This window comes from Triturus cristatus, chromosome 10 (genome assembly GCF_964204655.1).
Source record: "Triturus cristatus chromosome 10, aTriCri1.1, whole genome shotgun sequence".
Lineage (NCBI taxonomy): Eukaryota > Metazoa > Chordata > Amphibia > Caudata > Salamandridae > Triturus > Triturus cristatus.
The window spans coordinates 378,061,302-378,085,594 of record NC_140593.1 but is presented as its reverse complement, the minus strand read 5'-3'; the positions used below and the strand labels follow the sequence as shown (position 1 = coordinate 378,085,594).

The following is a 24,293-nucleotide window of genomic DNA, read 5'->3' as shown; positions in this document are numbered from 1 at the left end:
ATAGGACAGAGTTTAGGGCCTTTGCTTCGAACACTTGCAAAACCGGGCTTATTGGTTTCGTTAATGACCTATTAAATTCCCTGGTCAAAGCACCAGTTATCTGCTTGAATCTTAAGGAGGCCATTTCCAGATGTCTACGCCAATTATTATTGTTTGAGATTTGCAACCCAAGATATGTAAAATTGGTCACTAATTCTAAGGGTTGCCCATTCATAAACACTCTTTTCCCTTGAAAGCTGCCATGAGGGTTGAAGGCCATAAACTTTGTTTTTGCCACATTAACCTCTAAACCATGATCAAGGCAAAACTCATCAAACAGGCGAAGGGCTTTTTGCAGACCATTAGATGTTCTAGATACGATAAGCGTATCGTCTGCAAACAATAGTATGGGGATGGAAACACCAGCCAACCTTGGAGCGTCGGTATTGGCAGAGAGCATGAGTTCAACTATCCCATTGATATAAAGTGAGAAGAGCGTGGGAGCCATAGTACAACCTTGCCTCACACCACGCTCAACCGGGAACTCAGATGTAACCTCTCCCGCCCCTCCCCACTGAATCCTAGCATAGTTAGACTCATGCAGACGCATCACCATAGTTAGAATTTCTATAGGGAGACCTAGCCTCTCTAGAACTGCCCACAGCCGGTGCCGTGGTACAAGATCGAAGGCAGCCCTTAAGTCTACAAAAGCTACATAAAGACTGCCATTCCCCAATGTCACCACTTTCCAGTGGAGCTGGACAAAGTAGAAGACTTGGTCCACCGTGCTGGTTAGTTTCCGAAAACCAGCTTGGAAGGGAGACAGAATGTTATTATCATCCATCCATTCTTGGATACGGTTCAAGACCATCCTCCCTATCACCTTCTGAATAGAATCGATGAGGCTAATTGGCCTATAGTTTCCCAGGAGCGTCCTGTCCCCTTTCTTGAATACAGGTATAATAACTGCCCCCCTCCAAGATTTTGGGACAGGCGCGCCTTCAGCCACGGCGTTAGCCAATAGGGTTATATACTTGCTCCAGTTACCTTTATTGTGAATAAAAACGTCCGAAGGAACCTTGTCCTGGCCGGGGGCACGACCACTGGTAACTGAGCGCAAAGCCCTACTGGCATCTTGAATACAAAAGGGACCCTGGGAATAGAAGACATAATTTGGCACCCATGCAAAATTAAATGAAATATTACAAGCATATTGAGGTTCAAAATATTGTACCCAATCTGCCTGTGAAACATGGTTGGAGGGGTTGTCAGGGCGCCCACCATGGCCCCACTTAAGAATGTTCCAAAATAGCCGGGAATCTCGGGTATGGCATGCGCTTTTTAAATCCAGCCAGTGTTGCTCATCCCAGATTTTTTTGGCCATCCTTACAGTTTTTTTGTATGCTAGTCTGGCGGAACGGATACCCTCCAATGCACCACTAGACAGGGCTTTCACTAGGTTAGACCTGGATTCCCTACAAGCACCGTCATACCATCTATTTTTCTTAGTTGGGGCCTTTTTCTTGTTCCTCAAGGGCTTCGTAAAATGGGAACCTATTTCGGCAAACAACTTCTCATGGCATGCAGTGGCTTTATTATTACTTGGACCTTCGAATAGCAAACCCTCAAGCTCGACAATAGAATCAACTAATTTGATATCTATATCGGCAATGGCCAAGGTGTTGTGCTCGAGCTCCCCCCACTTGAGTCTACGCATATCATTTGTTAGAGTTACCTCAGGCACGCACGTAACCATTCCATCAGGTATTAAACGATTACTAAACCACCATCTATGGGCAACACAGATGGGGTTATGGTCGCTCTCAACTCTAACCTCGACCACCATATCTAGAGCTGGTTGCCATAATTGCAAACTACATAGGACATAATCAATCCTACTAGAATATCGGCCATTGTCAAAGGTCTTCGCCCCTTGTTTATCACCTAGCGTCCTCCCATTCAGGGCCCTCAGACCATGCTCAAAACAAAGAGCATTGCACTGAACAATAATCTCAGTCCACCTTTTAATTGGACTGAGGTCAAGAGCAGGTACCCCCCACAATTGATCTTCCACAGCTTCACTGCCCCACCCAGAATCGGGATCTAGGAGCGGTTCAAAGGTGATATTAAAATCCCCGGCTACCACTATTCGCCTCCCACCTGAGTGCTGGTCGATAATGGAGACCAAGAGAGCCAGAACCTGGGAGCCTGTCCTATTAGGGTCCCTCAAATACAAGTTGTAGATGTCCAAATCACCAAGGGTTCCAAGTGACACCCTCACTAATTGAATATCTTCGGACCCAGTAGGTATTGCAAAAGCCTTTGGGAATGTGTCCTGTCGGACCCACATTGTCAGTCCTCCCTTTGGACGACCCCTTATGCCCTGGATTGCGGGGACATAGAAATTCAAAAATCCCTGTAGAAACTGAGGCTCACAGGTCCAGGTTTCCTGGAAAAGGCAGACATCAAAGTTGCCTATGTAGCCTAGCCAATCCGGTGAGTCCATTTTTGATTTTAGGCCTGCAATATTCCAAGAAATCATAGACCCCCCCTCCCTTCCTTGGCCTTGGACATGGGCAGGGTTCACACACCGCTGCTCGAGTCCACGTTCTGGTCTTGTAGACAAATCCGGGGTTGCTGCATCTACATCTATTGTCTTGTCCACCCCGGTAACAGGGGAGTAACGTGGATGATTATTAAACTTAGGCCCTCCAACCAGTATACTCGAACTAGGAGGTGTAGTAAATAACTGCGGCCCAGATGTCGGTCAGGCAAGAACTACTGGGGAGCACAAATCATTGGCTTCCCAAGTTTCCGGATGTGGGCTAAGTCCTGCAGGGTAAAGATTATAAAAAAACCCTAGATCATGCACCCTAATTTTTGACTGGTCGCGAGCCAGTCGGGGATCACAAATATATTGCACTATACGTCTATCTGCAAAATTGACTAAAATTGTGTCCCCTGGGACATCTTTGGGTCTTGGACCTACCCAACTAACCCTTCTAGTGAAGAGGATTTTTCCATCTAGGTGGTTAGGAAGCGGCCTGTTCCTATTTAACCAGAACGTAACTTTGTTCTTTAGTTGCTGGTACGATTCCGGAACTCCTTCCTGAAGTACTGGGACTCCAGTTAAAACAGCAACATAGGGTGTACAGGCAGGGGGCAGATGGATATGAGCCCCAGGCGATATACTGTTTTTGGCCCCAGATTCCCACGACCCTTTTTGGTTCATAGGCTTTTTTCCAACATTAGTACCATGCACTCTCAGAAGATTGTCACCCAAATTATCAGTACATTGGCTAGTACTATTAGAATTATCAATAACCTTCGCCTTAGGAGGAGCGACCTCGGGTAAAACCCCATGCATTGCTTCGTTGTTAGAGGATGTGTGCGGAGGAGTAGGAAGGGTAGAGGACACCCCTCCAGGAATGTCCCGTGCCTTGGTAGCTAATTTAATAACATTTTTCAGTGAGCAGAAATTATCCAGAGCAGTTTGCTCTAGTCTATCTACCTTCTCACTAACTTGCTTAATCCTTTCCAGCACGGGAAGAATCAGAGAACGGAAAATTTTTTCTATTTCGAGGACCATATTACTCAGTTGGGGCTGGTCTATATAACAAGAAATATTCTCACTAGGAGATGGGAGAACTTCATCCTGTATAACCCTCATTGGAGATTTTTCCGTAACATTAGGGTGCTTGGCCTTCCTCCCTCCCTGAGACCCCCCTACTCGTTTCCTCTTGGCATTAGGGGGATTTACAATACTTTTGCTGGACCTAGTCTGCGGGTGGGATATAATTAATTTATTAGTAATAGGGGGGTTGTGAGTTATTATCGCAGAGCCACCAGAGACCTCGGGAGTATCACAAACGGCACTGCGGTGGTGCGATGAGGAAGGACTTGTCCCAACATTCTCCTGCAGTACTAATTCACCCCCATTCTGGACCGCTGGCTTCAAAGGAGATTTTGCCCCAGCCAAGATACCCAGAGAAGAGCGTCTAGCTTGCGCTAGCTCAACAGACAAGCGACGTTCAGTAATAGCCAGTTCGTGCTCAAGACATGATACAGCTCTTGTAATAAAATGGTCAAGTGTCCCGGTCACAGACCCACCCCCGCATGTACGTTTACCTTTAGACGCCATTTGAACTAAGCGTGCTATACTAGGGCCAATGTGCTCATTAGCCTAAAAGGAACAATTGCATAAGAGTAAGATACTACTCCACTAGAACACAATACTCACAGTACAAAATGGGAGACTATAAAGCTGAACAAGGAGATGGAACAATCACTATCGAGACCGGACAAAGATAAGTTCGCCCTTCTACCTTGGATTTAGTATCACAGGACAGCAAAGTTAGAGATGTTGCCCAGTCCAGTCAGGATCAGTCAGAGACGGGCAAGGACGGGCTGCGTGAGCGCCTGATCGTTTTTAAGGGTGTCCGGCGCTGGGTTGTGTCGTCATCGGCAAGCGCCGGTACAGGAATGCCGGGATTTGTAGTATTCTTGGGCCGTTCCCCTCACGGCAATGAAGGACCGCCAAAATGCAGCCCAGCGACCCACAGCAGGCCGTTCCCCTCACGGCAGGTAGGTTTTAGGCACAGCGTTCAGCTTGTTTAGAGCGTTCAGCTTGTTTAGAGCGTCCCGCGCTGCGTGAGCGCCTGATCGTTTTTAAGGGTGTCCGGCGCTGGGTTGTGTCGTCATCGGCAAGCGCCGGTACAGGAATGCCGGGATTTGTAGTATTCTTGGGCCGTTCCCCTCACGGCAATGAAGGACCGCCAAAATGCAGCCCAGCGACCCACAGCAGGCCGTTCCCCTCACGGCAGGTAGGTTTTAGGCACAGCGTTCAGCTTGTTTAGAGCGTTCAGCTTGTTTAGAGCGTCCCGCGCTGCGTGAGCGCCTGATCGTTTTTAAGGGTGTCCGGCGCTGGGTTGTGTCGTCATCGGCAAGCGCCGGTACAGGAATGCCGGGATTTGTAGTATTCTTGGGCCGTTCCCCTCACGGCAATGAAGGACCGCCAAAATGCAGCCCAGCGACCCACAGCAGGCCGTTCCCCTCACGGCAGGTAGGTTTTAGGCACAGCGTTCAGCTTGTTTAGAGCGTTCAGCTTGTTTAGAGCGTCCCCAGATATAACAGATGCATTTAGCTAGAGCTACAATGAGATGCAATCACTTACATGTAAGGATAAGTAATGCCTAAGAACTTTGAATTCCTGCCAAACGATATCAAGTATGTTGACTATGAAATCCGGCATCTTTATACCTGGTTTGCTTTGGAAGCCTAGGTATTTTTAAAAATGTTGAAAGTTTAGAGCCTGCTTCTCTTATCACCATTATCAACGACTCGGGTTATCATATCTAACAAGGTAGATAGAGAATGCCATTGGTTTAATCAACTGTGTGCCTTATATAGTGTTGAGGTGTAATTCAATCAAAATAGGTTAGCAACATTTGTTGTAACATAGATCCCCAGATACCTAACAGGATGACTTATAGAGAAATGAGCTTGCATTTTGATGGGTAAAACCAACGGGGAGTTATAAAATAATAAAGCTTCTGATTTTTAAAGGTTGATTTTATACCGCTCAATACATGTGAATTCTTCTATTCTGGTAAATGCATTCTCAATGTATGTTTCCACCGCTGCTAAATAGAGTATCACTTCATCTGTGAATAGTTTCAGCTTTGCAGCACGATTAACTGGGGGTAGGATACTGATATCTTGTAGAATTGCACAGGCCAAGGGCTCAATAAATATCACAAAAAAGAACAAGGGACGTAGGACAGCCCTGTCGCATCCCACGACTAGTGACAAACCGTCCAGCCAGTTTTGCATTAATTATGATTTTTGCTTCGCATTCTTAGAAAGATTGCGTAGCAAATCAATAAATCTGGATGGAAACATAAACTTAGGCATGATTGAGAATAACTCCTCCTACTGCACCAAATCAAATGCTTTTTCTGCATCAAACATGCTAATGGCTGTCCTGATATTATAAACTGAATAGTAATTGATTGCTTGTATTTATAATTATTATTGGTTGATATCAGTCCTGTTGTTAAACAGTCATTTTGATCTTGAGGAATCAATGTTTGTGCAAGTGGGGCCAATTCGCTTACTATTATTTTAGTAAAAATTTCAATTGAGTAGGTAAATTGGGCTGTACGAATTGGGATTCTCCAATGACTTATTTTTTTTTTTCAAAAATCTATTTATGACTTCCTCTGTAAGAGAGCTGGGAATGCCACAACTTGTAAGAATTTCATTAAACAGAGTGACCAAAAATGTATTTAATTGGTGCATGAATAATTTAGAAACTTTGGCAGGTAGACCGTCGCTACCACAAGCTTTTGCATTGGGGAAAGATTTAATTGCATTCTCCGCTTCAGCTAACATGATGGTGCAACAGCGGCTGATTGTTGATCAGTGAACAAAGCTGACAGATTATTAATGGTTTTCAAAAATGTATTAATGGTTTCTAGCGTATGCTTTTCTGTGACAGAAGAGAGTTCTGAGAAGCGCTTAAGAAAAACCCCAGTGATTAGATCCGGCCAAGTAACTACTTTGTTTGTGTCTTTATCGAAGCTGGATTTTATAGTGTTATTACAATTTTTTCTTTGTTTAATACACTAGAAATCGACCAGCATGTTTGATTTCCTCATAGCTTTTTTTTTAAAAACAAGTGTTTTGGTTAACTTTTTCATCCGCTGTAAAGTGGTCTTTTAAATTCTGTCGAACTTGACTTAGCTCTAATTTGGCTGTGAATTCAATGTGGTGAAGGCTTGAGTTGCTTTGATTTGAAAGAAATTGCCTCTCCTTGAATAAAAGCTTTTAAGGCACCCCACGCAGAAGAAGACAAGGTACCAACATTCCTTTTTAATAACTCCTCTAATGCGACACACATAGTTGTACTCAATGCCTTATTAAATAACAGAGACTTATCCAGGCACCATCTCAAATGGATTGCATTAGATCCTTCTACTAATCGACTCAATAGTAACAGCTTAGTGGTCTGAAAAGCCATTAGATAACATATTCGCATTTCTCTGACACATTAAGTGTGATACTAAGAAGAAATTAATTTGAGAGTCTAAATTAAAACATTTTAAAAAACAAGTGAATTGTTTATCCTGTGGATGATTGAGTCCCGAGGGGTCTATTACAGCCAGATCATGCATTCGTTTTTTTTCTGACAGATTTGGACTAATTTACTGTTTGCTAATTCGAGAGCAGTCAACTCTAACGCTTTGGATAATATTTAAATCTCCCCCTAACATGACTAACCTCATTATCCTATGGTGATATTGTATATTTCCTCTAGGGCTGTAGTAGAATCTTCAATAAAGCTGTAGTAATATAAAATTGGCCATTTGCTGCTGTATCACAGTTCTGACCCAGATTCATATTGCCCCTGGATCCCTTACTACCTACTGAACTTCACAGTGCAGGTCCTTGGAAATCAACATGGTCACATCTGTACCTGCTGCATTAGCAGATGCAAAGAAAGCATGGACAATATAACCTGGGATGCTCAACTGGGGCGAAATGGCTTTGAGGTGCATTTCCTGAAATAAGTTGCATTTGCATTGAATGTTCTTAACCAGGCGAAAATTGATCTATACTTAATTATATTATTGAGCCCGTTAACGTTGCAGGAAACCACCTTGATAGGTTTTAGGGTCATAGTTTTCTCATAATCTCGTGCTACGTCCCGACTAAACCTGGAGCAACATCATACTCGGCTTTTGGGGAACTACGCAAAACATGCATAATTTTATGTTGAATGTAAAATTTCTCTAGCAAACTTCTAACTACCATATGTCTGGAATGTCTCAATAAAACTTTTCTACTTTTTATTTGCTGGGGTGAAGCCCCCTTCCCTCTGCCCTGTCCCTCCCTTCTCACCCTATGAGTCCTTCCTGAGCCCCACCCGTTATGGCTCCTGAGGATGGTATCACTCACACCTCCCTTCTGATACCTCCCATGGTGTGCCCCACCTTTGACCTCTCCCCTGGATTGGGTGCCTTGGAAGTGCACTCAGGTCTGCTTTATTTGATGGTGGAGGCATGTGGCCCTAAAACTTCTAACCACCTTATTCTCACCTCTACCTAGGCAGGACATAATGAGCACAGCATTGGTAAATCTTCGATGTTTCAGTGAACAGACAAAAAAAAGCATTGAGCACTAAAAGATAGATTAAAACAGGCATGTAAAAGATACTACACAAAAAATTACAAGTGCTCAGTTTTTGGCTTTGGAGGAGTTTATACATTCCAGAAATTCTGAGGTTTGTTGCACTGAGGAAAATACCGGAAATTGACCGTTCTAAATCACTTTCTGCTTCGCCTGTTGTACCAGTTCGTCTTGGGCACCTGCTTTCTTGAACAATTCAGTCATGCCTTTAAATTATTTACGTCCACAAGCTGTGGTTAGTGATATATCGGTAAAAATCTAAAAAGAATAATTATCTGAAGTTTGAAATAATTTTTCTTGCATCGCTTTGGTGAGGATCTGCTTCTTGATGCGATAGGCCCCGAAATTGCCCAGAATTGTTCAAGGGTATTTCGTGTTAGGTGTTTGATGGCTAGGGACCCTGTGAGCATGCATAATTATAAAATCTTTGTCGTCTGTGAGGAGCTCAGGAGCGACATATATTTTGATCAAATCAATTATGAACTTTGCTGCATTTTGGCCCTCGGGTATGCCCATAAAGCATAAATTAGATCGATGTGATTTATCCTCCACTCCTTCCAATTTTGCCTTAAGCTTGGTTATTTCAACCTTACATATTGTTGTCAGAATATCAAAATTCTTAAAATTATCCTCAAGATCTGAAATTCTCTGCTCATCTTGCTCTATACGGTCATTGAAGTGGGTCAAATGTTCGTTTATGGCACTTAGTTGCTCACTAAGTTCCTTGTGGGCCTTATTCTGGGTGGCTCTCATTTTGTGAATTTCTCCCAAAATTTGCTGGAGTGAAGAAGATTTCAATGGAAAGGTTAATGGGGACGTGGATGGACCAATGTACATATCTTTGACCAGTGGCATCAATTGCTCGGATCTTACCCAGGGGCAAGGAGCGATTGAGGAATACAACTTGCAGAGTTTGAAATAGCTGCCTTCCCAACATCAGTATCTAGGCTTGAAGACTCTTGAAAGCCACAGCTATTTTAAAGGAACACTATTAGATACGATTCCCTCATTTTGTGATGTACTAGGGATACTGCCTACCATGTCAATCTAGGTTGGTTGTGGTGCTGTTTTATCCAAAGAGGTTGTCCATTCAAGTAGTGAAAAAGAATTGGATATGTTGATGTGTAAGGAGCAGCTGAAGGTTTCTGAGCAGGCAGTACATCTTGTGAAGTCATCTGCTGTAACGTAGAAACTGAGTGCTACCCTTGCAACCCTTGGACTGGTGTGGTTGATGAAATAGTTTTTCTTGTGTTCAGACTTACGACTTTGCTATCAGAGTTAGTTAATGAGCTCTGCTTGCTGGGATTGTTCTGATTTTCCATCAATAGTTGCAGCAAGAACTGCGCAAAGAGGGGTGTTATGCCAGATGCCCTTATCCTGCTGTCATATAGGCACGGATACTGATATACCCTACTGTATTATATGCTGCAAAGCAGAAGGCATATTTGCACTCATTTGCACCATCTGCGGTCTGTTCAGTTTCCCGCCTCCAATGCCACATGCCTGTTCTGACCGGCTGCATGAATAGTGGATCTACTCTTCTGCTCCCTGGTCGCTACAGCAGCTGCCTTTGACTTATATGGCTGCTATGGCAGCTTTGCCTCCTACAGGGCTTGACTCAGCTTTCCCAGGGCTTAGAATGCAGGCCTTAACTGCAATGCCATTGAAATCCTCTTCTTTCCTCCTATTGAGACGGCTTGAATGGCGAAAGGCTCTGCGGATTAGACACATTTCCTTCTGCAGGATCTCCTTGACTCCAACAATGCCTCCACACCAACCCGGAAGCAATATCAGCTGGTGAGCGTGACTTGAGCTCTATGCAGCCCCAGCGAATTTCATGGCAACATCAGCGGAGGCGCGTCACCCCACTGCTTTTCAGCAGTGCAAAAAAGTAAAAATAAAATGATAATAATATAATGTTATCATTTTATTTTTTTGTGCTGAAGCCAGTTTTGGGGCGGGCAGGACTTGGCTGTCATCACAGCCAGCAGGGGAGGAGTGGTTGGTGCACTTAAGTGCGCATGACAGTCTGGTCGGCCGTCTTGACCAACCAAACTGTCATGGTCACTTAGCATGTTCTCCACCCAGCTGTATTGCACAGTCTGAGTGGAGAACATGCACTGGCTCACACTCCCTGTCTGAGAGCCAAACCAGGCCACTCAGACCAATCAGTGCACTACTGTCATGTTGTTAACAGCAGCTTCGTGATTGGCTCAGGGGAGCCTGTGTGCTTCTTGCTTCCGGGAAGAGAAGCGGAGGAGAGACAAGGAGGAGACTTTGTTTTTGTTTTACTTTATTTATGAATTTTATAGCAAACATTATACAATGCTGGTATGATATGCTCAAAACAACGTATACAATTGTGGTTCAGTTCTATACTTAATAATCAACAATATTGCTACTACAGGACTGACCCTGGACTACCATGGGGAGTGGTAGTTCTGCCTGCCCGTGCACATAGTAGTGTACTTTATGTTATGGGTGTCGTCTCATTGTCTCTATCTGTGCTCAGCGTTTGGGTGTCATTTCTGGTTTGTGAGCTCACTAGGGTCTGTGAGTTAAGCAAATATGAGCGGAACGGTTTTCAGATATGTAGTGGCCTGGGAGTTTGAGGCTGTAGTTGACCATAGAGATCGCTATTCATATTACAATATATCATACTGTTTAGCCAAGCCTTCACACTCGGTGGATGTTTACCCCCCCAATGTAACGCAACCTCTCTCTTGGCAAGCAGTAAAGCAAGAGCACAGAAGCGCCGCGCCGACCTTGGGAAGTCGTGGACATATCCCATAAGTGCCTTCAGAGGTGTGGGAGTGATGGTCAGATCAGTCATATGGGATAAATGAGGAAGAGACTTGGCGTATTGACAGAGGTAAGTGAAATTTATTTTTTCACCCCGCCACCTCCGTTTCCTACCAGCCACCACTGGGCAACATATTCTTATATGTTTTTACTGGTTCTTGGTCTTGCAACATAGAGCATCTGCTGAGGTGTCTGTAGGTTCATGGTGGTACATTATAGACCAACAACTGAGATGGCTCTTGGTTTTTTGTGGTATAGAATGGACCTTTTTGCAAGGTATCTGGGAGTATCCTTCTGAGCAGACAATTTAGACGTGGTATTGAGGTGTCTCTGTGTTGCACCACCACTGCTTCTGGATGTTACACCAGATACACTTTAATGGGCTGTCTGTGAATATGCTTTTTGCGCATGCACTACATTTGGGTGGAGCACTCTACTGAAGTGTTTGGGAATATACTTGTGCTTGTGCCTTCACTGCTTCTGGTTGGACAACAAAGACTCTATAATGAGGTAACTCTGATTTTTGTCTCCACTGTTTCAGTTCAGCATACACCATTTTCTGAGGTGTCTGAAAATATCTTTGCTTTGGACATTCACCTTTCCTGGGAAGACATCATAGACCCTATACTGTGGTCTCTGTGGGTGCTTGGTGGCAAAGAATAGACTGAGGAGTCTGGGAACATGTTTGGTATGCATATTGATTACTTCTTGGATTACACCTTGGTATGCACATTTGTAGCTTCTGTATAGTCACCACATACCCTTTTTCTGGAATATTTTCGACTTGTGCCTACGATACATCTGGGTGATATATCACAACCTCTTTACTACAGCGTGAGTGTTGATCCTTGGAATTCTGCCTTCCCTACGATTTGATGGACCTTCATAAACCCTTCATCTCATAGGATAATTATGGTACACATATGCAATTCAAAATATCTCAACACGTATCTTCGCCCACACTATGCTTTAGTACAGCTACAAGTTAGTTGAGATATGATTGGCACACACTCTCCAACCCTCACACATCACCAAGAATTCTTCCCACATAGGCCAGGTACAAAAACTCTCTCTCTATCAAACATGCAGCGAAACAGCAGTAGCCTCAACTAAACCATCCAAATATACTTTGTGCCTCGGAAGGGTCTTGAAAGTATTATATAAATACCCAAACCATACATGACAGTTTTTTCTGCTCTCTTGTGAGGACAAGCATTCAGAGAAGCTGTGCTTCTGGCAGAAGCTCAGAACTGTGCGTCGGTGTCAACTAAACATTTTCTAACTTTTCTCAAGGTGTGGAGAGGTGGGATGTCTGGAGGTTATGAGAAAGACCTTTAACTCTCCTCATATAGAGGCAGAGGCAAGCAGTGCTTAATTTGTAAAATAATAAGTGCCAGGGTCCTCGTCAGGAGGCCCCTGCAGCTTGCACCACCCATTGCCCACTCCAGTGCAGTGCCAGTAATACCACAACTATTGACCATCATACTCCTACAGGTGTGACTATTCCAGGCCTTCAAAGTTATAAGATTGGCTTGGGAGGCAGTGTCAGTCCTTTTTAATGTATACTAAACTAATAAACAACTGTTGTGCTCATCTCCAAATTACACAAACAGCGCCACAGTGGAGGCATGGCCTAACAAGATGGCCGCGTAGACGTTTTTGTCGGAGCTCCCTCTGGCAGCCCGATAATCTACCCGCCTCCTAAAATATCCTGTTTATAAAACAGTCAAACTGAGGCGGGCACTAACACCTGTTCCCACCCGTGAAGTGAGACAGCAGAAAGGTGCCGACAACTCTGAGAACAGTAGGCTATAAGAGGACGCCTCGGGGAGACGCGAAGCGCCATCTTAAAAACCCCCGTGATCCGAAGAAACAGCAGGAAAAGGAGAAGCTCGGGAAATGGAAAAACGAGCAACGATCAAGAGGGAATGTGGAGCGGAAGAACCTGGGGAGAGCCCAGAATCGCCTGCTGATTGTAAAGTTGCTGCAAGACCACGGGAGCCAAGGGCGGACCCGCTCCGATCCAGACCTGAGGTCCGGGATCCGTGCTGAGGTGGCACCATAGCCTAGGTGCTGTTGTAGAGGGGCTGCGGGACCTGGGGGCTTGCCTCTGACTCCGACTCTGACTGGTGGCCTTTGAGTGACGTGAGGGCCTGATCAAAACCATGGGCTGGCAGACATTGACGAGGGAGAACGAAGAGCAGGTCCAGGGGCAAACACACCTCAAGGGTAAGGAGCCAGCACGAGAAATGAGATGGGTGGGCCGGAGGCACACAGGAACCTACCAGATAGCCGGGGAACCATAGGAAGATCGGTAAGCATGGTAGAAGGCTCCAGGAGACGGTCACGAAAGGAAAGCAAAAACAACACGCAGGAGCAATGGAGAGAGACTTGTATTGCAAGCAGGGCTCTGGGCTAAATGCCATGGGTGACATGGGCGGACCTGGAAGGCCCGTGGAGGAAACCAGACTCTGCCTTCCTGAGCTCAGTGCTGGAGAGTGGAAAATAGGAACTAAGGGGAGACACAGGAAAAACACTGGGAAGTCCATCTGAACTGAGGTAGGTAAACAACACAAAAAAGCAAAAAGACTGCGGATAGAACAGCGAGACCGGGAACAGAGCAGAGGGACATTATATTGCAAACTAATAAAATTTCCAATAATGCTCAACCATTGCCCCAAGGTCCAGAGGCCAGAGAGGAGAGTTTAAACTGGGGTGAGGCCCCAACAGTACGGGGAATCAAAGTCTCTCGCTCGCTGGTAAATCTGATGCAAGCAATCCAATCGACAAGGGATGATATGGTCCACAGAATCGATGCAGTCGCCATCGATGTGAACTTATTGCGATGTGACCTATGAAAAGTGGGAGACAGAGTGGCCACCAGAGCACAACATTACAGAAGGAAATACGCAACCTCAGCGCCACTGTAGTTGATCTCAAAAGGAAGTAATACAGCTAGATGAGAAGGCCGAGGACTTCAAAGGGCGTTTGCAATGGAATAGCCTGCGATTCATAGGTTTCACAGAAAAGGCTGAGGGCCCCTCAATGGAACTTCCAGGAAGACTCGATAGTCAAGGTGTTTGCCCCAAAGAGACTTTCCAAGTCTTTTAATTTGGAAAGAGCACACAGTGTATTGGCCCCCCCGCCACAGCCGGGCACACCTACTCAGGCCATTATCGCTAGTTTTTTAATTATAGAGAACGCAACGAGATCCAGCAGGCCACCCACACTGCAGGTCAGATGCTGTACGAGGGTCATCCCATTTCAATTTACCCAGATTATACCCAATGCGTCCAGGACCAAAGGGAAACATTCATATAGGTCAAGCGGAGGCTCTGTGATTTAAACTTAAAATACAGTCTCATGTTTCCAGCAGAGTTATGAGTGGAGAGTGCAGGGCGTACCTTGTTCTTCTTCTATGCAAATAAAGCGAGTGAATGGCTGGACACTAGGAGCGAAGCGAAGACCTGTCTGGTCCCATCCACGGGATCAACCAGAATGTCGGCGACCAGGCAACAAACTCAGGAACGACGAAAGACAAACAACATCAGCAGCAAGGGAGAGTCAGCAATCCGGGGCGGATCTGGGACTGACCTGATGTGACATTGCAGGCCTTGGACTGGAGACGGTACCGGAGTCCGAAGAGGCGTCACAGTAATACACAGCAGAACTTGGCGGCTCAGGGAGTGGTCATAAATGAACTGGGAGAGAAAGAGCAAAGAGTCAAAAGTACAGATAAGAGGCCAAAGACTATGACTTCACAGGGGTGGTAAAAGTATTAGAATGAGGATAGTGTGGGATGGTGGAGCTCTTCATGTGCACAAGAAAATATCTTTAACATGGAAGTCGGGCTGCCAGGGGAAAGTGGCCCCCCCAATCAGAGGATGGGCTTCGGGTGGGGAGCTTGAGGCGTCACCTCGCACCCCGGCAGCTTGAAGTTGGTGGTAATTTGCGATTTCTTAAGGTGAAATCGCACAACTTGGGTGCGTGTTACATAGCATTTAAGGAATCGCAATTAGCGATTCCTTAAATGCTTACGCAAAATTAAGGAATCTCAAAATTAGCGATTCCTTAATAATGCGATGCGAAAATGGCTCATACATCTCATTTTGCAATTTTGTATTCGCAAACGCTGTTTTTTTGCGAATCCAAAATCGTTTGATACATATGCCCCTAACTTAAAGAGACACATATAGGTACACCCAAGTTAGTTAAAGGTGATGAGCACAGAACTCAACAACTAGAGATATGGATTCAAGATAAAGTTGATTGTTGGGGGGGTGGGTAATGGGAAGGCATGTGCTAGTTGTTGTTTCAGTTACAAAAATGGCAACAGGACTTACATGTCTTCCCAGGGGGAGGGAGGTAGGAGGGGAATGTTAGGTTGGTTGTGTTATAAAATGTTGAGAGAAGTTAATACTGTTGTGTCTATGAACCCGGTCTCGAAATCAAACCCAGAGAGGTTGAAGTGAGCATTCTCAAGGAGGGCGAGGGTAGAATGAGGCGGAAGATGTTTGACAAATCGCAGCAAAATAATGAAGATTATTACTTGGAATGTACGAGGAATGGCAGGCTTGGAAAAAAGATGCTGGATACATGCCTTCCTGAAATGCTACAGAACGACGATAGCCTGCTTGCAAGAGACACAGATATGGGGGGATACGGTCTCAAGTGTGCGTAAGAGATGGAGGGGACCGCTCTTTGCCACTTCATATTCAGGATTTGCACGGGGTGCACTTATATGGGTGGCACCGGGGACCCCCTTTCAACACCTCCATCATGTGCTAGACCCAGAAGGGAGATATGCCATCTTGCATGGAAAATAGGAGTGAAGGAAATTATGCATTATAAATGTCTATGCCCCTAACTCAGATTGCCCCGATTTCTTTCCGGCGCTCCAAAAGACAGCGACACCATACATGGGCACAGAGGTTATCCTCACTGGGGATTTTAACTGTGTTTTTGATACAACACTGGATAAGGAACACCCGAGGAATAACACAAAATCTCTAATATTACCATCGCTGATGCCTATAATGCAAGGCATGCATCTTCAAGATGAATGGAGGGCACGTAACCCATTAAAAAGAGTATTTACCTGTCACACCCCTGCACCCAATGTATTCAGCTGCATAGATCACTGTTGTCTTACCCTCGAACTGTCCGCTGTGGTAGATGGAGTGTCCTATCTGCCCCGGTATCTGTATGATCATTTGCCGGTCCTGTTGACCTTGAAGAGTGGTGAGGGCCGTCTGGCTATACCATTATGGCACCTCCGGGCTGAGGCGCTGACAGACCCACCCTATGCTACAGTCATTTCAGAGGCCATAAAACACTATTTTGAGGAAAACTGGGAAACAGCGTCTAACAGATCAACGGAGTGGGAAGCTATGAAGGTGGTCATACGGCGCTGTGCATGAGGACAACATATGGGGTACGATAGCAACTAGAAAGGGATATACAAACTCAAGAAAGACAGCTGAAGAAGGTGGAAGAGACCTTACACATTACACCCCAATATTTGGTTAAATGGAATACAGCCCGGGAGGAGCTATTAGAATCATGGCGCTGGTTAGAAAAATTGACATACAGAGCATATATGCAACAACTCCATATGGAAGGGAATAGGATGGGGGCACTCCTTGCGAGGTTAATAAGAGTGGAGAGAGTGGCAACACCGATACTCCAATTAAGAAATAAAGACGGAAACACAGTATGCACTCACAGGGAAATTATAGGTAAACTAGCTAGATACTTAGTGTCGGTATGCACAAATTAACTCTCCCCAACCAAACAAGCATTAGAGGATTTTTTGGATAACCTAGACCTACCCAGATTAGAGCAGAAGACCATGACACCCTTGGGGCTTCAGTTGCCAAGGAAATACTGGCAGCTTTCAGAGTACTTCAACCGGAGAAATGCCCTGAAAGCGATGGGCTTCCGGTGGAATTATACCAGGGATTTGCCCTGTTGCTGGCTGACTGACTGCTGGGTGTATACAACGAGTTGCTGGAAAATAGTTCCATGCCTGCGACTATGCAGGAAGCGGTGGTGACTTCTTAGGGCCGATATCCCACGTAAAGTTAGACGAAAAAATACTGAGTGGAATACTTGCGGCCCTGCTATTGCCACACATGTCCCAGGTGATGCACCCTGACCAAGTCGGGTTTATATGTAGGCGGAATACTACATATAGCCTACAGAGATTGCCGCATGTGTGGCATGTCCCATGCCGGGAGACCAAACAATGCACACTAGCAATACTAGACATCGAACAAGCGTTTGACTCCGTGGAATGGGAATACGAATGTTCGACCCTAAGAAAGATGGGTGTGGGACAGAGGTTCATTCAGTGGGTACAATTAATCTACACTAATCCAACAGCTCGGGTGAGCCTCAGCGATCATGTCAGAACAATTTGCACTAACCAGGGGCACTCGCTAAGGTTGCCGTCTATCCCCACTTATATTTGCGATAGCAATGGAGCCCTTGGCTGCAACTTTAATGGAAAAACTGGGGAGATTCAATTGGAGGACACCAACCATGTGGTCTCACTATATGCAGATGAAACGCTGGTGTATATGCGTCTTTCGGATAGGGCAGTCCTGGTCCTTCTTAGAGAGTTAAGGGAATTTTGGGCGATGTGAGGTCTTCATCTCAATCCCGGGACATCAAAATTGTTCCATATGGTGAGACTGGTGGGGATGCGGGAGAGTGACTTGCCCAATGTGGGTCTGCCCTGGGTGCCTGGCGATGTTAAGTACTTAGGAATCCGTCTGACACACACAGCCACCACCAATCTAGTAAATAACATGGGAAAGGTATTAGTAATTCTATAAAATTCAGAAGGGGCTCCCACTGTCCCTGATAGGGAGGATAGCACTAATAAAAATGGTTATCCTGCCGAGATGTCTATATGCCCTTCAGCACTCTCTATATAGAATCCCAAATCGGTATTTGTCAAAGTTAGATAGCCTTTCGGTTGAACTGCTATGGGGAAACAAACGAAAACGAGTAAAACGTAAAACACTCCAACGAAAATGGGAGGCGGGAGGAATGGAGGTGCCTCGATTAGCGCTCTAGTATATGGCCTTCCAACTTCAACATGCAGTACACTGGTTAGATGAAAATGATAACTGGGAGAAACGGCTTCTAGCGGGTACGCATGGGGAGGACACCCTCTTGGAACTCATCCTGTTTGGAGCAGGGGTGCCAGGTTTTACCCATATATCATCCAACACGTAGCGGCGGTTTGGGAGACAGCAGTCAAGAAGTTTATCCAGCATGCGCCCTATGCCCCAGATATGCCATTGTGAGTTGTAAAAACCCTTTGAAAAGATAGCAGACTGAATGTCCAATAACAAATGGGTGGAGGGGGTTGCCACACAATGGGAGACCTATAACCCGAGAGGCGGCTGAACACACCTTTGAACTGGTAAGAGGGCAGTTCTTACAATATGGGAAGATAGTATCGGTGGCCCTATTTTCCGTAGGAGCCTCCCAGCACCTCAGTGCTGAGGGTAATGCTTTGAATGACAGGGGGCCATCGATTGGTCTCGCATATATATAAAGCACTATGGAACGATCTCCTTGTGGGGATTCTCACAGTACATGCAAGATGGAACGAGGCAATAGATGAGCCCCTGACAGACCAGAAGTAGATGAAAATACATGAGGGAGTTCCAATGTGAGATTTAAACTAATACAGTACAAAACCTTACATCAGACTTATTTAACTCTGTGGAGTATAAGCAAAATTTACCCGGAACGCACAAACTCATGCCCTGGATGCGGTCAACCAGAAGCACATTTCATTTACATGATGTCGGAATGTCCAGCACTTATGCAATACAGGAGAAATATAGTAGACTGAATACAAATTGCCACAGGGTGGAGAATTCCCAAAACAATACGGGCTGTAATATTGGAGCTGCTAAAAAACCTAGCAGAAGGTTCGTACTACTGGGATTAGTGCTGGTGAAGGGGCGAATAGCGATCAGATAGCTAAGCTCCAACCCCCCGATACGAGGTAAGAAACAAGGAGACCCTAGGAGTCAGAAGGGACCAAGGGTAGGTACATATTTATAAGGAACAGTGGTCCCATTCAAAAAAGAGTAAAAATAAAGTACCACAATTAGTACAATGAAAAATTGGGTTTATGTATAAGTCAATGCAAGAATAATAGGATGATATGAAACAATAGTAAACAAATGAAAAAACAGAATAGTGAGTGAGTTTATGCTGTGGCAGGGTAAAAGGGAAATCAGCCGATTTCCGGAACCCAGGCAAGTGACTTAAAAGGTGACTTTTTTAGTGCAGGTAAATAAGCAGTGACAAAAAGTCAGTTAAACATCTCATACTCCAACATTTGAATAATAAATATCGAGGAGTTTAGAAATGGTTGTCGACGACCCGTCCCCATGGCCGCCGACCCGCCGGTCGGTCCCGCATCTCGGGTTCTCTCCTTGATTCCGCTTGACCTATACACCCCTTGGCAACCGCCGGATGTCTAATTCCTTAATTGGGTGCTTCTGACTATCGTTCCTGCTAACTCCCCAGGTAATCCTGCCATCTACCTGTCCTGAAGAGATCCCACTATTACCACAGGGATCGAAGCGTCGTCGAAAACCATTTCTAAACTCCTCGATATTTATTATTCAAATGTTGGAGTATGAGTTGTTTAACTGACTTTGTGTTACTGCTTATTTACCTGCACTAAAAAAGTCACCTTTTAAGTCACTTGCCTGGGTTCTGGAAATCGGCTGATTTCCCTTTTACCCTGCCACAGCATAAACTCACTGACTGTTCTGTTTTTTCATTTGTTTACTATTGTTTCATATTATCCTATTATTCTTGCATTGACTTATACATAAACCCAATTTTTCATTGTACTAATTGTGGTACTTTATTTTTACTCTTTTTTTGAATGGGATCACTGTTCCTTATAAATAAGCTCCAACCCCCCAACAATGGAGTGATGGCAGAAAGATCTAAGTGAATGGGCACCGCAGAATTAATTCAAATGAAACGGGTCAGGAAAGATGACAGGATAGATAAAGATGCACAAGCCTGGTCACTCATGATAGCGGATGCAAGGGACCCCACCCCGCCCCCCGCCGCGGAGGCGTATAGGGAAGGTGAAGATGGGACAGATAAAAAAGGGGAAGTCAGGTGAAAAGACAAACCAGGGAATGCACAGCGCAAATAATAGGTTGGCCTCCCGAGAGACCAACACGATTATCAAAACTAAGACACAATTGGGGGAGCGGGAGGGGAGGGAGTTGGTACGACTAAGTTGGTACAGACAGGCAAGGAAAAGGATATGGTTAATGTTAATACCTCCAAATAAGACATGATAAAGCAATATGATTATAAAGAACATGGGAGTGGGTGGGAGAGGAAGAAACTCGAAGATGATGCAATAATACTGTCATTATGCCTTGCTATCATACTGAAAATACCACTAAAGATGTTTTGGGGAAAAAAAACAGCGCCACCATATAGCAAGCTGTCATAAGTGTCGGTGTTGACAATTAAGTGCCGGTGCTGAGCCTCGGAAACCACCAGCTCAAATTAAGCAGTGGAGGCAAGCCTGTGTTCTACATTGTGCCACCACATCAGCGAACAGCAACTTTTCAAGCATCTACCTCAACATGAGCATTATTCACTTCCATTTTAATAGATTTTGGGGCACATGCATCAACAATGCCATTTGCGATTCCTTATTAGCGAAAAATAAGGAATCGCTAATAAGGAATAGCAAAAGGCTATGCATGTAGGAATCGCTATTCAAATAGCGATTCCTTAACTTTCCTTAATTGCTACTAGCAAATTGCGAATAGCAATTAAGGAATGCCATCCCAATCATTCCTATGGGCCTCCAGGCCCATAGGAATGAATTGGAGATTGCATGAGCAAATAGCGAGTACCAGTAGGTTCTCGCAAATTGCTCATGCAATTTCAAGGGTGCAAGGGTGTCAAAATGACACCCTATTGCACCCCTGAAATTGATATGTGCACATATGTTGCACACACACGCTCTAAGGGCATGTGTGTGCGCAACATGAAACTTTGAAAAATGCACAAAAGTGCATTTTTCAAACTTTTAGCAAATTACCATGCAGTTCATCTTCATGGTAATTTGCTCCCCCTATTAGCGAATTCGCTAATTTTTTAACTTTCATGCATTGCATTTAAGAAATCCCAAATTGAGATTCCTTAAATTAAGGAATCTCAATTTGGGATTCCTTAAATGCTATCGCTATTTAAGGAATCGCTATTTAAGGATTCCTTAAATAGCGATTTTTGCTTTTGGGTTGATGCATTGGGATTGGGTATTTTTAACTCAATACCGGGAGCTATTAGCGAATCGGTATTTTACCGACTGGATTGTGGCTTGATGCATGAGGCTGTATGTACCCATACACCTGTCACAAAATCTTCTCCTCATCTAATTCAAGTGAGCTTGTCCTACATGTATGTATGTATGTATATAATATTTATTAAGGGCAACAAACCCCCCACGGGTACCCTGGCTCTGCAATACTTAATTTAGAGGACCAATATTAATCAGAGAGACAACAGAGGGAGTGGGCAATAATCAGAGGACAAAGTCAAATTCTAGGAAACAACCATGTCTTAATCCTATTTCTGAACAGCAGCAGGGAATTACACTGTCTGATACCAGGTGGCAGCTCATTCCACAGCCTTGCTGAAAGCACATCCACACAGTCTGACCCTTTTAAACCTAGGAACTTTCGCCAGACTGGCCGAAGAGGAGTGGCGATGTGGAGTGGGGATGTACCAAAATAATTTTTCTTGCAGAGGTTTCGGTCCCAAGCCATGCAAGGCCTTGAACACTATACACAAGGACTTAAACTGTACTATTTGCAACACTGGTAGCCAGTGTAGCTCGGCCAAGCATTTTGATGCAGAAGAGTCTCGCGGTTTAGCCAAAGCTAACCTTGCCGCCATGTTTTGAACCCGTTACAAACGTTGGATCAAATATTTAGAAGAATCCAGCAACAGGGCATTACAATAGTCAAGGCAAATTAAAATTGCGCCCTGCACTACTAACGCTCTGGCCGAGGCGGGCAACAATGGAAGAATCTTTCTCAAGGCTCTAATCAGCCCAAAACAGCATCCCGTCGTTTTATTCAACTGTGCCTCCAGGGTCAGATTAGCACTAAACAGACCTCCCAAATTACGGACCTTATTGGCCGGAACCAAAGGGGAGGAAGTACTTAGTGGCCAGAAATTATGGATGAGAGGTAGAGGCACCTTCCCTACTGCGCAATGCACTATTTCGGTTTTCTCAGAATTGAATTGTAGAAAATTCAACCGCAGTATCACGCAAACATGCATGAAAATCCTCAAACACCAAAGGTTAGGTACCATCCAAAGATAAAGTCATCTCATTTACGAATATGGGCGTTTTTGTTCCTTATCTGTTTTCTTTCTAAATGCGTTGCTAACTTCAAATAACTCCTAATATATATTGTTACAATGAGACTTTACTTGAATGTTCAGTCTCTTTATCACAAAGTATGAGGCGCACATCCAGTACAGCAAACTAAATCCTTCCACTGATTTCTTGGTAATATGCACATGCCATTTTCTATCACTCTTTGTATTACATGGACGCACAATCTACCACTAGAGGGCAGCCTGAACCTGAAAAATCACATCCAATAACCTTGAATTTCTTTTGCACTACTTAATGTGAATGTTGTACCCAGAAAAACTAATAGACTATAAACAAACATGGATCAAATGTTCCCTTCAATAGATTGAAAAGCACATCTTCACTCACTGAGTTGATATATTTGCGGACAGTCAGATAAACTGAGCTCTTTGAGAAGAGTTAAAAAGTCTCCATAAACTGCAAATATCCAATTTATAAACAAAACCGAGTAGACAAAAGTGTTCATAAAAGCATAACTACTGAATTTGTGGCACCAAAATAGCTATGTTGTTGGATCAAAAACGTGTATATTTCTCACTTACATATTTTACTCACCCAATAAGATATAACACTCAAGGTGTGCATTGTAAGTGTGCCAATGTGTTCTTACATAGAAGAATGATTTGGCATAACTTTCCAAAAACATCTGTTTGGTGAATTTCCATTCTTTTAGTACAAATCCATGACCTGCTTCTTTGTTTTAGAAGGGCCTAGAGATCTTTCACTACACACTTGCATCGCGAAAAAAATTGAATTGTAAACGAACAAATACGGATTTGCATAGTTGCATTAGCTTCACAACGCATACATGCAATCATGCAAATTGGGTATTATTTGCAAACATTGAGCCGATTCAAAATAATCGATTTTGACATGGAAACTACCCAAAGCATAAGTTATATTTGTGCGTAGTTTAATCCTTTTGGTATGTTCAGGTAAATTAATTGTAACACGTGTAAAGCAGGCTTTTCCTAGTATATGTGTGCATACTTCTGAAAAACACACTCACCCTTTACTCAAATAATAGCTTATTATTTTTAGTTAATAGCATAATTTCCCTAAAACCTTAGCTTGCTGTCTTTTGAAAAAATACTAGTTGGTTCTCCAATACTAGGAAACTAGTGTTCCTCGAGGAACATTTGTCATTTTCTAAATATATATTCAGATTTCGCAACTAAGTGCCATCATTTATTGTATTAAACAGAACATTTCACCCTCCGTCCCAAACAAAAGCTAATAATTTTCTGAAAACGTAGAGGTCTTTTCACAAAGTAAAACCACACACAATGTAAATGAGATTATAGTTATCCTACTTTCTGATTGAAATCTGCATGGAAAGCTGTGTCGGGCACAAGTTTCCGTAGAAAACCATGTGATTTCCATTTGCGGTTTCCCTCTGTACAGTGTTTTTGTGGCGCAGAACACCTCATTTCCCGCATCCCCACCCAATTTGAGCGTGATCCACTTCCCTTTCCACTCTGAAAAGGGATTTCTGACAAGACTTGGCTGGGGTACATTTCTGTGTTTTCCGGGTAAAGAAGGGAATGTGAGATATTTGTGAATCCACTTGTCTCCGAACACCTCCATTCTCACCCCTTAAGTTAGTTTTACAGGTGATTGTTAAAACACGAACAGTGCGGCTGACCAATGTTCAGCACCTCAACTTCAAAGTAAATATAACAGTCCAGTTTCTGTGCAAACAGCATCCGGAGCTAGCCACACTTTTGCTCCACTCAAGATCAGATACACAACTCTTTAAAGAAAGGGACGGTGCACCAGAGAGTAAAGTCAAAAAACCGCTTCCAATTCATCCAAAGTTATCCTTTATTCTTTTTCTCAATCTTTAAAATTCAACCAC

At 44.2% G+C, this 24,293-nt stretch overlaps 1 long non-coding RNA gene across 1 annotated transcript in view; it reads left to right on the top strand.

The window, feature by feature from the left end:
• The first annotated feature begins 10,908 nt into the window (after positions 1–10,908).
• The window catches only part of LOC146789461 (uncharacterized), a 155,651-nt gene continuing 142,266 nt past the window's right edge, over positions 10,909–24,293 (top strand). The window contains exons 1-2 of the long non-coding RNA XR_014970100.1: positions 10,909–11,041; positions 11,513–11,659. This is a non-coding gene — a long non-coding RNA (uncharacterized LOC146789461). The remainder of the gene's footprint in view (positions 11,042–11,512; positions 11,660–24,293) is intronic.